This window comes from Muscardinus avellanarius (genome assembly GCF_963383645.1).
Source record: "Muscardinus avellanarius genome assembly, chromosome: 11".
Lineage (NCBI taxonomy): Eukaryota > Metazoa > Chordata > Mammalia > Rodentia > Gliridae > Muscardinus > Muscardinus avellanarius.
The window spans coordinates 44,668,441-44,684,702 of NC_137797.1; positions in this window are offsets into that span (position 1 = coordinate 44,668,441).

Below are 16,262 nucleotides of genomic sequence, written 5' to 3' on the forward strand. Positions count from 1 at the left end.
GCCTGTTGAAGCACAGAGTATACGTGAAGATACAGCAGCAGCTGGCACAGGAGATTCCACCACTGTCCCCCCCTCTCTTATCTCCAAGTTCTAAAGATTCTGCCTAGCTGGAAAAACTCTTAGAATTGTTTTCTCCAGTCCATTCTTTCTGTCACTGCCTCACGTGAGCCCACACCAAAGCTCACTGGTCCAACGAGCCCAGGTGGGATGGAGAGCATCCCAGTGCCAATCTCTCCTTCATGCTGCTGCCCAGATGGTCACTCTGAAAAGTGGAAAGTCCCCTCTTCCCAAACCCTCCACAGGCTTCTCCACACCGAGCATAAAGCCTGAATTCCTACACGTGTTCTACAAACCCCTTCCATTATCGAACTTCTACCTATCACTTTAACCTCATCTTCTTCAACACCTCCCTTCCACTCGACACCCTAAAAAGGATGCATTACTGTGTTGCTGCCTGTAGACAGTTTCATACTGCCTGCTATGCATATGCCTGACATGCTCTCCTAGGCTTTCTCCTTGTCTGCCTCTTGGTCTCCTTATAAAACCACAGAGAGAGCCAATGTGGTGCCATGTGACTATAGTCCCAGATACCAGGAGGCTGAAGCAGGAATAACACTTGAGTCCAGGAGTTCAGCCTGAGAAAACTTGGGATACCCTGTCGCTTAAATTAAAAATAAGTAGATAATAAAAACCAAACAAGAGGCAGGCGTGGCTGTGCATACTTGTAATCCCAGCATTCAGGAGGCTGAGACCGGAGGATTGTGGTTCACGGACAGCCTCAGCTATTTAGTGAGGCCCTCCACAACTTAGTAAGACCCTGTTTCAAACTAAAGAATTAAAAAATAGGGCAAGGGGTGTAGCCTGGAGGTCAAGTGCCCCTGGGTTCCATCCCCAGAGCACCACCCCCCAAAAAAATACCTTCATAGATGTTACCTGCTCCCATAAGGAGAATGAACCACCCTTCTTTGGAGCTATTTCTATGTTCTATTTAGCATGCATATCATAAGCATTTGCTTTAATTCTATCATCCCTGATAACATGATTTTGAAGAAAAGATTTCATATATATATATATATTGGTGGTACTGGGGTTCCTGGAAGCCCTTCTACCTCTGGGCTACACTCCCAGACCTATTTTTATACTTTTTTATTTGGAAACAGGGTCTCTTAAGCCGGCACGGCTAGCTTCAAACCTGTGTAATCCTCCTGTCTCTGCCTCCCAAGCATGGGGAATACAAGCGTGTACCACCACGCCCAGCATATATTTTTTATTTTTAATATCTCTTATGCCTGATAACTATTGGTATTCAGTAGAGTCAGGAAATTACAAAGTGTTTTATGTACCAAGTTTGAATTTTCTCCTGTAGAGAAAAGAAAATCAACCTCTCCCTCCCTCCTTCCCTGCAAATAGGACTATATACATATAAAAAAAATCAGTTTAAGATGCAAAATTTTATTAATGTGGATTTTAGGTTCCTTAATAATTTGCTCAACACATTTACATGTTTTAAGAAGAAATTTATTATTGTGAGTCTTTTCGGAAATCCTTTAACACCCTACCTTCTCTTCTTCATAATCCCACCCCATCTCCTCAGTCCTGACCCCCTTCTCTCCAAAGCCCAGCTGCTGCCTCTTTCTCCTTGCCAAGAAGTTTACAGGAACCTCTCTCTTCTCCTTAAAGTCACAGTCTCAGTCATAGCTGCAGAGCCCTCCTTGGGTAGGCCCAGACTAGCACACACGCCTTGGAGAATCAGGGCTGCAGAGCAGACATCTGTGGCAATTCAGGATAAACTATGCCCTTTTTCAGTGCTGGACCCTTTTAGGGGTTCAGGGCTTCACCAGCCTGTAGGTTTGTAATGAAAAGGGGCTCCTGGCAGGAAAGGCAAAAGGAAGGGCAACTGTGAAAACAAGAGTAAAGGTTGAAAGGATCAGTAGAGCACAATTTGCATTTAATGAGGAAGAGTCAGAGAGTCACTGGATATTAATGGCCCAGATAAATAACCTTCCAGAGAAGTTCACGTGTACATTTAGAAAGAGGCACTAACATTGTTCAATCTTTTAGTGGTATGCAGAGAAAAAAAGAAAAAGAAAAGAAAAATTAGGCAGGTAAGTCATAGAGATAATGGGCTTTCACTTCCTACCGCTTTATCTAAGCCAAAATAACTTGGGAGTTTCCATTTTAGCCAGGCATTGATATATTTATTTCATTTGTAGGGCTCCTAGTTTGAAAAAACCTTACAATAAAACACACACACACACACACACACACACACACACACACACGGCTCTTTTTACCATACTTATCTATTTTATCGGGGACTTGATCTCAACTATGTTCCCTGAACCTCAAACTGGTATTTATTTTATTTTTAAATAATAATTTTAAAAAATGGGGGAAATAATAACAAGTAAAATAAATCAGAGTGTATTAAGAAAAGGTTATCTTGGTGTAGTGGCAGATAGCTATAATCCCAGTATTTGGGAAGCTGAGTCAGGAATATCACAGATTTGAGGCCAGCCTGGGCAACTTAATGAGACTTTGCCTCCAAATAAAATTTGAATAAAGGGTTGGGGATGTAGTTCAGTGGTAGAGCACCTTTGGGTTTAATTCCCAAATCCAGAGGGAGGGAGAGAGGAAAGGAGGGAGGAAGAAAGAAAGGAAGGAAGGATGGAAGGGCAAAAGGAAGGAAGGAGAGGAGGAAGGATGGAAAAAAGGAAAAAAGAAAAGAAGGAAAGAAAGGAAAGAATGAGTGAGTTAAAGTTGGTTTCTTCTCCAGGGCCAACCATACCATAGCAGGTATTAACAGCTTAATGCGTATCTTTCAACACTCACAATTCCTGGGAGTGAAACTGGTGGTGCCGCTTGGAAGGCAATTTGGTAATAGCCATAAATCTGAATTGTGCAAAGTCTTTGATCTAGCAGTTTCATTTTTGGAATTTGTACTACAGGTATAAGTAAATACAGAGAATAATCTTTGTAGTATTGTTTATAGTAGCAATATCTTAGAAACAGTTTTAAAATATTAATGTGGAAATATCTTTTCTCTGCTGAAAACCTTCAACAATTCCAACATAATAAATTCAGAACATCTTTCATATTCTTGTTCCATCTACATTTTTGGCTCACGCGCCACATTCTCCCCCAAAGACACACACATGTGTATGCTCTCACACTTGCCCCACCATGCTCTACTCACACAGGTTTATTTGTGCTTTCCCACACAAGCTATTGTTTTCTTTCCTTGGACATGCTCTAATCTGTGTGCTGTTCAAAATGGCGGCCACCAGCCACATGTGGCCCCTAACCACTTCAAATACGGCCTGTCCAAAATGAAATGTGATGAAAATATGAAAGGGACACTGGATTTCAAATACTCTGTGCCACAAGTATGTTGTACCAACATTAACTATTTCATTAATGTTCTACTTTAAAGCACCAGCTATTATACCATAAGGTAGTGGATATGTGGGGGACTGAAATTATTAATTTCATCTCTTTCTTTTTACTATTTTAATGTGACAACTAAAAAAATCTAAAATTTCCTGTGTGGCTCACATTATATTTCTTGTTTTAGAATACTTTTATTGGTACATTGCAATCATACATCATAGTGAGGCTCAAAGTGGTACAAACATACGTGCTCATGCCTGTGGTGCGTTTCCCTCCACAGCCCACCCTGCTACCCCTTCTTTCCTCCCCATACATGTTAGTGAGACTGGTACACATTCATATAAGGACATGACATTATTTGAATGGTTTCTGTCCTCAGTCTTTGTTTTTCCCTCCCACCTCCAGCTCCCAATCCCCTCCCCCTCTTGTACTGGTCTCTCTCCTCGGTAATCTGAAGTCCCTTTTGTTGTCTGTTTTCCCTCTAGCTTTGTCACATGAGAGAAAACATATGGCCCTTCACTTTCCGTGACTGGCTGATCTCACTTAGCATAATATTCTCTAGTTCCATCCGTTTTCTTGCAAATGACATGATTTTGTTCATTATGACTGAGTAAAATTCCATGGTGTCCATCAACAGATAAATAAAACGTGATATAGTCACATTATATTTCTATTGGACAATACTATTTCTAGTCTACTTTTCTCCTTCTAAAGATACCTGATTTGTACTTAAAGCTCTGCTTGAGATGTCATCTCCTCTGTGAAATCTTCCTGGCTTTTTTGCTCCAGGTAAAATTAATCCTTTCTGCTTATGTCCCCAGAGTATTGGTATGTATGTCTGTCATAGTGCTTACCTTATTATAATGTCACTGTTTTTATGTCTTTCTTTGTAGTTTTTATTTTTATCTTTGTATACTTTCTTTTCTTAATCTCCCTCATAGGCTTAGTGTACTATCCATCTATGTTGGCTAACTGGATTGGGGCAGGCAGGATAAAATAGTTCTACAAAAACTAAGACTAATCACTAAAAATAATCACAGAATTTACCCATAAGCTTATTGTGGACAAGACAGAAAAGGAAAATATCATTTTGTGTAACTCAAGTAAGAGAAAGCTTTCAGTTTGGCAAAAAGACAGGCTTTTTCTAACACTAACTCTAGGAGGGATTTATCATACTAAACCTCATATGAGACATTAACCACAGAGTACGTCAGGTCTTTAATCAGAGGGCTACAGATAATAAGAAGTATTCATTATATGGCCATTTCTTATATCATCTACTATGACAAGCAGACAACATAATATTACAGCACAGTCTAGAGCAAGCATTGCACAGACCAGAGGAAGACAAGCCGAGCTCTCTGGTGATCCCACTTAACGAGAAAGAATCCAGAGCATATACTGGGACGTTTTAAAGTCCAGTATGACAATTTTGTCTTTTAGCTGAAATGTGAATTCTATTTACATTTATTAAAACTACTGATATTATTGAGTTCAAATTTCTGATCACACTAGTATTTTTTATTTTTCTTGTTTATTTGGTTTTTTTCTTTATTCCTCAATTAATTTCTTCTTTTGGATTAAACAAGAATTTTATTTTTCCTTTTTTCTCCTTCCTTAGCTTTTTAATAATGTATTCTATTGTCTTTTGCTGATTATTCTATTAGCAAAATTTAGAAATTGTTTAAAAATACATGTTGTTGATATATGTATGTATGTATGTATGTATGTATTTAAACATATGACATAGAAAAATTCAGTAAAAAAGGAATTTGGAAAGACATAATAAATACATGTTAACCAGAAGAAAGCTGGTGCACTATATAAGTACATAAACATGATTCCAAAAGAAAAATTAGATAATGACAAAGAAACAATTTTCCTAAAAGCATTACAATTTTGAACAAGTAGTTACCTAACTATATAGCTAACATATATTTAAAAATTAGAAAAATTATAATAAGAACTGTATAAATCCATAATTATAATGGATGACTTCAGCACCTCTCTCAATCACTTAGAGATAAAGTAAATATCAATAAGAATATTATGGATTTACACAAAATTATGAAGCTTGACTTTATGGAAATATATGCAGTTATCCTTCAGTATCTACTGGAAATTGGTTCCCAAATCCCCAAAGATACCAAATCCTGAAGATGTTTAAGTCTCTTATATAAAATGGCATAATATTTGTATATAACTCATGCACATCCTCCCAAATACTTTAAATTTTCTCTAGATTACTTATAATACTTAATATAATGTAACTGCTATGTCAATAATTGTTATACTAAATTGTTTTGGGGACAAGAAATAAAAAGTCTATGTCCAGTACAACTGCAATTTTTAAAATATTTAGCATTCAGCCGGGCGTGGTGGCGCACGCTTGCAATCCCCGCGCTTGAGAGGCACAGACAGGAGGATCACGCAGGTTTGAAGCCAGCCACGCGCACTGGCTTAGGAAACCCTGTTTGCAAAATAAAAATGTAAAAATAGGTCTGGGAGTGTAGCCCGGAGTTAGAAGGGCTTCCAGGAACCCCAGTACCACCAAAAAAAAAAAAAAAAAAATTAGCATTCAAAGTTATTTGGATGAACCATGGACACAGAGAGCCAACTGTATATGAATTCCAACCACAGCAATTTTTCAAACAGGTGAAATATTTATAATGCCTGACCTTATACTAAATCCTAAAGCAAATCCCAGCACTACCAAAAAGTCAACATAATCCTTATCAAATTGCCTGTTCATAATTAATTAAAATAGAATATATTAATTCCCACATTTGGAAAATTTAAAATATATTTGTAAGGAATTTGTGGATCAAGGAATAAATCAAAATGGAAATTAGAAATTATTTTTAAGCCACACATAAAATATTACACATTAAAACCTAACGTAGGAAGGTATCTGTACTCAAACACATAATTTCAAAAAGATAAATTGTTGAAAATTAATACTTATAATGCAGAAAGAAACTCACAAAAAAGCTAAGCAAAAGAGGTATAAGAAATGAAATAATAAAGACAATAATAGCCAGGCATGGTGGCTCACGCTTGTAATCCCCGCGCTTGGGAGGTGGAGACAAGGAGGATCGCGCAGGTTCAAAGCCACCCGTGCTGGTTTAAGAGACCCTATTTCCAAAAATAAAAAAGTATAAAATAGGTCTGGGAGTGTAGCCCGGAGGTAGAAGGGCTTCCAGGCACCCCGAAACCACCAAAATAAATAAATAAATAAATAAATAAATAAATAAATAAATAAACAAACAAACGAATGAATGAATGAATGAATAAAAATCACTAGATGGAAAATTTTTAAACAAATATTAAGGACCATAAGAACCAAGTCTTTTTTGTAAAGCTAATAAAACTAAAAAGAAAAAAAGCAAGTAAAATATCCTGGCAAGTTTGAAGGGGCAAAAATGATAATACCAATATATTAGAAAGAAAGAAAAGCCGGGTGTGGTGGCGCACACTTGTAATCCCTGCACTTGGGAGGCTGAGACAGGAGGATCGCATAGGTTCAAAGCCAGCCTCAGCTACTTACTGAGGCTCTCGGCTACTTATTGAGACCCTGTTTCCAAATAAAATATAAAATAGGTCTGGGAGTATAGCTTGGAGGCAGAAAGCCTCAGGTTCCACCCCCAGTACTACCAAAAAGAAAGAAAGAAAGAAAGAAAGAAAGAGAGAGAGAGAGAGAGAGAGAGAGAGAGAGAGAGAGAGGAAGGAAGAAAAGGAAAGAAAGAAAAGGGAGCAGTAAACTGGGCATGGTGGTACATGTCTATAATCCCAGTACTTAGGAGGCTGAGACAGGATGATCACAGGTTTGAGGACACAGCTTCAGCAACATAATGAGACTCTCGGTAACCTAGCAAGACCCTGTTTCAAAACAAAAAGTAAAAAAAAAAAGGGAAGGGGCTGAAGGTATAGCTCAGAGTCATAGAATACCCCTAGGTTCATTTCCCAATACCACCAATAACACACACACACACACACACACACACACACACACACACACACACACACACACACACACGATATCAGTCAGATCAGCCAGTAAACTTTTTCTTTTAATTTTATGTGTTAATTTAAACTCTTTTGGTCATAAAGGATCAAAAACCCAATATAAATTGGTTTAAATAACTACTGAATTTACCGACTCATATTATAGAAAAGTCCAAAGATAGCCATGGCTTTGGGCATGGAATAGTCAAAAGGTTAAATTATATTACCATCATCCAAATTCAGCCCTATTTCTCTGTCTCCCAAGTCTACGTCCCTGCATGGCAGTTCCACTGATATCCAACACACTCTCTCAGAGCTAAAGCCTGTCTTCATAACTACAATCTGGATCACAGGGAAAGCTTTGCCTTTTGGCCTCTCCACAGCTGGATTATTATGTTTTATTGGCTCTGATTGGCTCAGGAGCCCACCCCTAACTGTGATGCTGATTGGTGGCTGAGCTTGAATCACATACCTCTATTGGAGCAGGGAAAGAGGTACCCACTAACCAAAATCAGGGTGCACTTAGAGATCAGTGAATGTTTGGTCTAGGGCAAAAGGAACAGATGTGCATCTCAAGCAACTTCAGCCAAATGTTTTATTTTAAATAGGGCTCCAACACTATGAGCTTACCAAGATGAATTTGATTTCGAAATGTTCCTTGCATAATATAATAAATGGAGTCTGTTGAACTGAACGAGGCAATCCTCTCTAATCTACCTAAATATGACAGGCCATTTGCCAAAAGGGACTACCTGGGTTTGGTCAAATATGTTACTGATTATTCCTCCTCCTCCTCCTCCTCTTCCTCCTCCTCCTCCTTCTCTTTTTTTTTTTTTTTTTTTTTGTGTGTGTGTGTGTGTGTGTGTGTGTGTGTGTGTGTGGTACTGGGAATGGAACCCAGGGGCATTCTACCTCTGAGCTATACCCCCAGGGCCTCACTAAGTAGTAGCTGAGGCTGGCTGTGAACCATGATCCTCCCGTCTCAGCCTCCCAAATGCTGGGATTACAAGCCTGTGCCACCACACCTGGCCCAATTTCTTCTTTGAAACAGGTATTTGCCAATTTACACAACAAATGCTCAATGTTGGGTAGGACTTTACTAAACTGAATAATTTTATTTAAAAATAGCACAATGCTCTCTGTGTAAAGTTTGTTCTTTGCTCACTTACTCGAGAAACATTTGTTGAATGATGACTATTCCAGGCATCCCTTTTGCTGCCGAGGGAGACAAAAGCAAACAACAAAGCCCCTGACCCCTGCCCTCACTAGTGAGCCTAGGAGGAGAATAAATTCTCAACTGTCCAAGTATGTGAGTTACTTCTACACCCTTCTTAAAGCCTTTAACACTGCAGATTTCACAGGTCATTAATCTGGCCAAGCGAAGAGAACAGTTTGTTCTTGTGGGAAAGTTCTCTGGTGGATGGGAAACGTGTCTTCAGCATTTAAACCGAGCTTGTGGAGAAGAACGAGTGGAATTGGAACAATTTGTCCAGCCTGTAATCTAGACCCAGCCCCCGCCCAAGTGCAGTGTGGTGGACTCTGGAGAGTGGGTGGCTGGGAGGAATAGAACAGAGTATAAAGAAAGAACACAGGACCAGACCATAAAAAGGGAACAAAGAGTTAGGGAATGGTGGGTGGGTAGGGGGGAAGAATAGGTGACACAAGTTAAATTGTGCCTTCTGGGATACTACTCAAGAAAGGCCTGTGCTCCTGTCAGTTCTCATCCAGAGTTCTGGGAAAGATGTCTCCTCTGAATGATTCAGTGACTACTTCAAATAATCTTCAAACGTTAGAACAAAAACACTATTGACTCAAGACCCAGAACACTAATTTTACGCCATCCTGACTTAATTATGGCAGAGAATAACTGACTCCATATAAAGTCTCATGTTATATTCATGTCATACCACTTAGCTAAAACAGTACAGTTTAGATATCTCTCGCATACTTGGCTAACAAGAAAATGACATTTGATTTCAAAACAAAGGAAAGAACATCAAAATGCAAATTCAAATGGGTGGAAACTATGCATTTCAAACAAGGATAATGATTATATGCACAACATCATATGCTAGTCTTCAAAGAACGTAGGCAGTGCTTGATGTAGAGTACTTCTACCCACAAACAGAGGATCTCTTTAAACTGAAGACAATAGTATGTGTAATTTACATTTCTTGTTGACTACAAATAAATATGTTTCCAAAATTATTTTTATGTATGCATATGTGTGAATTGAGGACTGAACCCAAGAGCATTCTATCTTTGAGCTATACCTCCCAGCCCTAGGTATGTATGTAAATATGCATGTATGTATGTATGTATGTATGTATGTAAGCAGGAACTCATTAAGTTGCTGAGGATGGCCTCAAATAGTCAATCTACCTGTTTTCACTTCCCATGTATTGAGATTAACCTGTGACCCTCCCATCTCAGCCTCCCAAGTGAAGAGATAGAAAGGAAATAGGCAGATAGGGAAAAGGCCTTGGTAGAAAAAAGTTAATTTCCTGAGTTTCCTGAGGGGAGACAAATGCCTGAAACTCCAAAGGCTCAGAGATAAGGCCAGAGCTTCACAAAGCCATCTGTTTACTAATCAACAAACCCAGGAGCCAGCACAGAGCAAGTCTGACACTCCTACTGAATGAAAGGAGACCCTTCAAAGGACTTGCAGTTACCCTATGCAAATTCTCCTTGGAATCCCAAAAGTCACCCTAACCAAAAACGGACTTGCAAGCAGTCAGGCCTTGGCCAGTGGGATGGCAAAGGGGGTACTTTCCCACTTGGGACCCCCTCCCCTTTTGGGGAGCTGTTCTCTCTCTCGTTGGCCCTGAGAGAAGGCAGAGTGCATCTGAGGGCACGTGGCTTGGGCGACTCTCGAGTAGGCCTCTAGGGGTGACCTGTACCTCTTTTCTGGCAGATTGCATGGACTCTGGGAGAAAGTAGTTTGCAACTGATGGGCACTTGGCTCGGGCGACACTCGGGTAGTGACCCTGAAGGCAGCTACTGGACCCCGGAGTTCTGACCACCCCTATGGGGTGTTCGGCCACTTTTCTCTATTCCCTTCTGGCAGATCGCTTGGACTCTGGAAGAAAGCAGCCTGTACCTGAAGGCAATTCGGCTTGGGCTACTCTCAAGTATTGTCCTGAAGACAGCTGCTGGACCCAGAGTTCCAGCCCCTTTGGGGGTGTTCAGCCACTCTCCCCCCATTCCCTGTTGCTTCCAATAAACCTTTTACTCCTCTTCCTGAGGTCTGTGGGTGTCATTCTTCGCTCACCGTAGACAAGAACTCGCCGGGTTTTCTCGCAAGAAACCCCCGTTTCACAAGTACTGGGATTATAGGCATGTGCCACCACATCTGGCTCCCAAATTATTTTTAAGAAATCAAAGAGTATCATACTAATTTCAGAAATAAAATTTGTATGTTTTACCAAAGAAAACATTTAGAGAGGTTTTTTGAAAAGCCACAAGAAAGAATTGGAAAACAGCTGAGTTTGTGGTCACTAGTAGGAATAGTGTTTTCCACATGCAAAATTCTGTTGCATCTGAATTTTAAAGTAGATCACAACCCCCTTTTTACTGAAAACTTGTCAGTATTTCCTGGATAGTGTCTTTCAAGGGCCTACTCCACTAGTCTGGCTTCTTTCTCTTTCCTCCTAGTTTTCTGACCTCCAACCTTGGCCTCCACGCAGCTTCTAGAGCTCAGCCAGGCACTCCTGGCTACTCATCCTTCCTTTCCTCCTTCAATCTTTTCTCGGAGACACTGTTCCCAACACCCTAGTTAAAATGACAGCCCCACCTTCCTAGCCTGAGCACTGTGAACGCAGGAATTTGTGCCATCTTCTACTATCCTGTGCCTGGCAGAAGCACTGAATTGGCATCTGAAAATGAGGCTGCAGGCATCGTTAGCAGTGGTCAAGCTAATCATCTCATAAGTAAAATTAGTTCCACTCGAAATCACATCTCAAAGTTCTACACTGTTAGAATGTGAATTCTTCTGAAAGCAGAGCCTGAGACAAAGGCATTCTTGCAGGTGATTTATTTGTAAAATGACCCCAAGCTTTAGGAATGAGTGACAAAGAGGAGTGAAATAAACAAGAGTGAACGCAGCAGGAAGGCAAGTCAATACACAGGGCTGATAAAGGGATGGAGCAGCCTCAGCACAAGCAGTCAGGAGATCAGCAAAGGCAGGTAGCATCCAAGAATGAGAACAATGAACCTCCTAGGGGCAGGTCAGAAAAAAGCAGTGGAGTTGATGTTAGATGTGTCATGAAGCCAAGCAGAGTCATGGAGACTGACTGAGTTCTCTCACCTTTTGATTTCTGGGTAAAACAATTACTCTGAAAGGCAAAATAGCCTTGGCTGACTTCATGGGAATGTAATCTGCATGTGTATAGAGCTTGCCCCTGGTTTACCAATTTGCTCTGTCTTCGAATTCTTGCTATTTTATCTTTGACCTTGTGTTTTATAGTGAAGCCTGAGGAAACAGCAGGGCATGAGAAGAAATGCTGGGGGGCAGCCCAAGCCACAGGTTGTAGTCTAGCAGCAGCTAATGCACAAAGGGCTGGATCCAGTCATGACTGGCGGTAGGCAGGCACAGTTTCACGGACCCCGGGGACAGCAGGGCTAGATCTAGACAAAGCTGGCAGCAGCAGAAGCGGCCAGGGTCACAGGAGAGAGAAGTGGCTTTGTAAGGAGGTGGCACTGAGACCTGCAGTGGAAGGCCAGCTTGCCTGTCTGTCCCCAGAGCCTGTCCTTGTCATGACTGCACAAATGTCATCTCTCCCTCTGGCTGGAGCACTGGGACTGTCATTGCTGACACGCAGGCAGTCGAGTATTTTAGTAAGTTATTAAAAAATAAAAATGTGTACATGCAGACTTGGAGCTAGAGTACATCCAGAAATTAGTAGAATTACTGAAACAGTTCACAGTCTCCAGTTCTGAACACAGCCGCAAGTATGGCAAAGCAAATAACTACTAGTTTAGAAATGACGCAGCCAGTCGGGCATGGTGGCGCACGCTTGTAATCCCAGCATTTGGGAGGCTGAGACTGGAAGATCTCAGTTCGCGGACAGCCTCAGCTACTTAGTGAGGCCCCCTGCAACTTAGTGAGACCCTGTTTCAAAATAAAGAATAAAAATAGGGCAGGCGGAGGTCGAATGCCCCTGGATTCCATCCCCAGAGCCACGAAAAAAAAAAAAGAAAAGAAAAAGAAACGACCAAGCCATACCACTCATTTGTATCTTTCCAAAGGAATTCAAACTAGAATAATCGTGACGCATGCATGCTTAGGTTATAGCAGCACAGTTCACAAAAGCCAAGTCACGGAACCAAACTAGGTATTTTCATCAGCAGAAAAATGGATAACAAAACTGTGGCATATACATACAATGGAATTTTATTAAAAAAATAAACAACAAGCCAGGCGTGGTGGTGCATGCTCGGAACCTCAGTACTTGGGAGGCTGAGACAGAAGGATCGCAGGTTTGAAGCCAGCCTTAGCTACCTAGTGAGGCTCGCAGCAATTTACTGAGACCCTTTCTCCAAATAAAATATAAAAATAGGTCTGGGAGTATAGCCCAGAGGTAGAATGCCCCCAGGTTCCATGCCCAGTACCACACACAAAAAAAGAACAAAATTATGTCCTTTTCAGGGAACTAGAGAATATTATGCAAAGTGAGATGAGCTGGTCTCGCCAAGTCAGGGTCATATGTTTCCTCTCATATATGGAAGCTAGAACAAAAATGGAAAACAAAAGTAACTTTAGTCAAATGAGGAGAGAAAACAGTGATATAGTGGGAGGAACTGGGGAAGGCAGGTGAGGCGGGGAAAAATGAGGATTGAGGAACATTTCAAAAAAGGTTGTATTGATTCTATCAAGGTAGCATTAATCTCACTAACGTGGAGAAAGGAAGAAAAGGGAGCAGCGTCAGATTCAGAGGGGAAAACACTGAGTGATGTGTGCACGTGTTTGTATCACTTTGAACCTCACTGTGATGTAGTATTACATTGCACCAATAAAAGAATAAAAAATGGAAACTAAATGACACGAAAAATAATCTCCCTTTTTTTCAATTTGTATGTTCATCTTGTTTATTCTGTGTTGCTGTTGCCTTATTATTCTTTATAAATAACAAAATATTATTAAAGAAGAAAGCTTTATCTTTTAGTAACTATATAGTTGTACTTGCCCCCTCCTATTTATTTATTTTTTATTTTATTTTTGGTGGTACTGAGGGTGGAACCCAGAGGCTTTCTACCTCCGGGCTATACTCCCAGACCTATTTTATACTTTATTTGGAAACGGGATCTCACTAAGTTGCTGAGAGCCTCACTAAGTAGCTGAGGCTGGCTTTGAACCTGTGGAATCCTACTGTCTCAGCCTCCCAAGCACTGGGATTACAAGTGTGCGCCACCACGCCCAGCTTCCCCATCCTTTTTAAATGAAGGGCTCCACGTTTCCACCTTTCACTGGACCCCACAAATGAGCTGGCCCTGATAAGACATATGAAACTTTATCATTTGAACTTGGATATAATTTGCAAAGGGAAGGAACAGAAAATGTAAGATGTAAAAAAGAAAAAATCAGTACCTGAGAATGGTCCATTCTGATTTTTTTACTTTGGGAAAAGACTAGTAATTGCTAAGAAGGAGGAAGAAAAAAAAACTTTCTTTCAGTAAAGATCTTGCAAAGCCAAAATCAAGAAATATTGAAAAATAGAATAGGTAGTTGAATTGCCCATAGAAAAATTTTCCCACCCCTACATAAAGAAACTTTATTATATTGGCAAGACAAGGGTTAAAAACAAAGAATTTTTTAAAATCTCACTAAATAGCATACAAGAGAGTTAAATTAAGTAAAAACCAAGTGGGAAAATACATATTATAGATAATAAGTACTCTGACTAGTCAATCTTTCAAATAAAAAAAAAAGCTCTTAAGTGTAGGATGAATAAGTCTAGAGATATACTACACAAGAACTATAGTTAATAATATTGCATTGTATTCAAGATAATAGCTAAGAACATATATTTTAGGTAGGTAGTCTTATCACAAAGAAAAAAATAACAATGTGAGATGATAGGTATGCTCATTTGATTGACTATAATAACCATTTCACCATAAGTATATTAAAACATCACGCTCCATGCCTTAAATATATGCTTTCTTAAAAGAAGCTTGTAAGATCCAAGACTGAAGGATTTCTCTCTAACGGGGAGAGAGATAGAAAGAAGGTGGCAACTGCGGCCTGGCACAGAAAGAGAGGATAAAAACTATCATCTTTCTCAGATATTAAAATGCCAATTGGTTGGCCATAATCCTTGCTCTCTTGTTGTGTCAGTGTGCTGAAAGCATGGTCAAAAGGTAAACTGCAATCCGGGCTCTTATTCTACCAGTGCTTTAATTTGAATATGTCACCCAAAGTTTATGTGTTGGAAACCTAATCTCCAACAGCAACCATGTTGAGAGGTAAGAACATTAAGAGCTGGCTGGGGGCTGTGGCCGCATGAATAGATAAACATCTCTATTACAAGAGTAGTTTTGCCATTGCAAGAGTGGGTTTGTTATAAAGTTGAGTGGGACCTTTCTAGCTCTCTCTCACCCATGTGTTGTCTTCCTCCCATTACGATGTAGCAAGAAGGCACTCAGCAGATGCAGCCCCTCACTCTTGGACTTCCCAGTCTCTAGAACCATAAGCCAATAATTTTTTTTTCTTCACAAATTACTGACTCTGGCATTCTGTGATAGCAGTAGAAAACAGACTAAGTTAAATGCTAGTTAGCCACACAACACTAGGTTAAGTTTAGCTTTGTTATTTCCTAATCTGGAAACTGAAAAAATTTATATCATCTTCTCATTCAAAGGAATTGGTAGAGATAATTGGTGGAGATGTGAAAGTTCTTTGAAAAATTAAAAAGCAGTAGTCAGAGCCTTAAATTATACATTCTAGCACTTAGAACTATTTTATCAAAAAGAATGGTTTTCTTTGATTTAAGACAGATAATTTCAGTGGAGGGTTCATGAGAAGCAACTTGTATCTCCTTAAGTATTTCTGAAAAACCATCTATCAAATGATGGACAGCAAAAACACCACTAATTACAGAGCTTTCCTCCTCAAAGCTCTCATGAACTGACTATAACCATGATAAGCGGCTACCAGCATAGAAGTAGACCAATGGAAGGCTGCAGTAGTTGACAAGATTTGGAATAGAGTCCAAAATAAATACCAAGCCATTTAAAAATAGCTGCATGATTTCGTAAACACTAAAACACAAATACACAAAACTCTGGAATTTATTTGGCTAAAGGGTGGTAAACATGATAAAAATATTCTGAACTTAAAAATCAGACATGAGCTTTCCCAAAGTTCTCTCTGAGCAGAGTAGTACTTCTAAAAAGTCGACAAAAATTAAATGGTCATTATGTAACTTCTTATATATTTTTATACCTTCAGAAATTTAGTTTATTCGCTGCTAAATGGTACAATAATTTATTCCCTGCCAAATACATGTTACTTTAAAAGAGAGTAAACCTGATAATTCCTTGAAAACTATGTGAATTTGTACAATGAAATACATATTTCTGCCAACTTTTGTTAGGGTCCTGGGACCAGCAGTTTGGTTTGAAGAGAGCCAAGAATGGTAAGCGGGAAGAAATTTAAACAATTCCTTATCTAAGGCCACAACCAAAAACAAAACAAAACAAAAAGAATCCCTTTAATGGACTTTGTTAGATTAAAAGAAAAAAATGAACCCCAAATAGTAAACAGGAGATCTCTGAGAAATTAAACTCTATTCTCTAGAAATCTATGTCTGACTGGCCAAAACCTAAGTATTACTTTGCAGAAATGAAACATTTATAGCAAATATTTC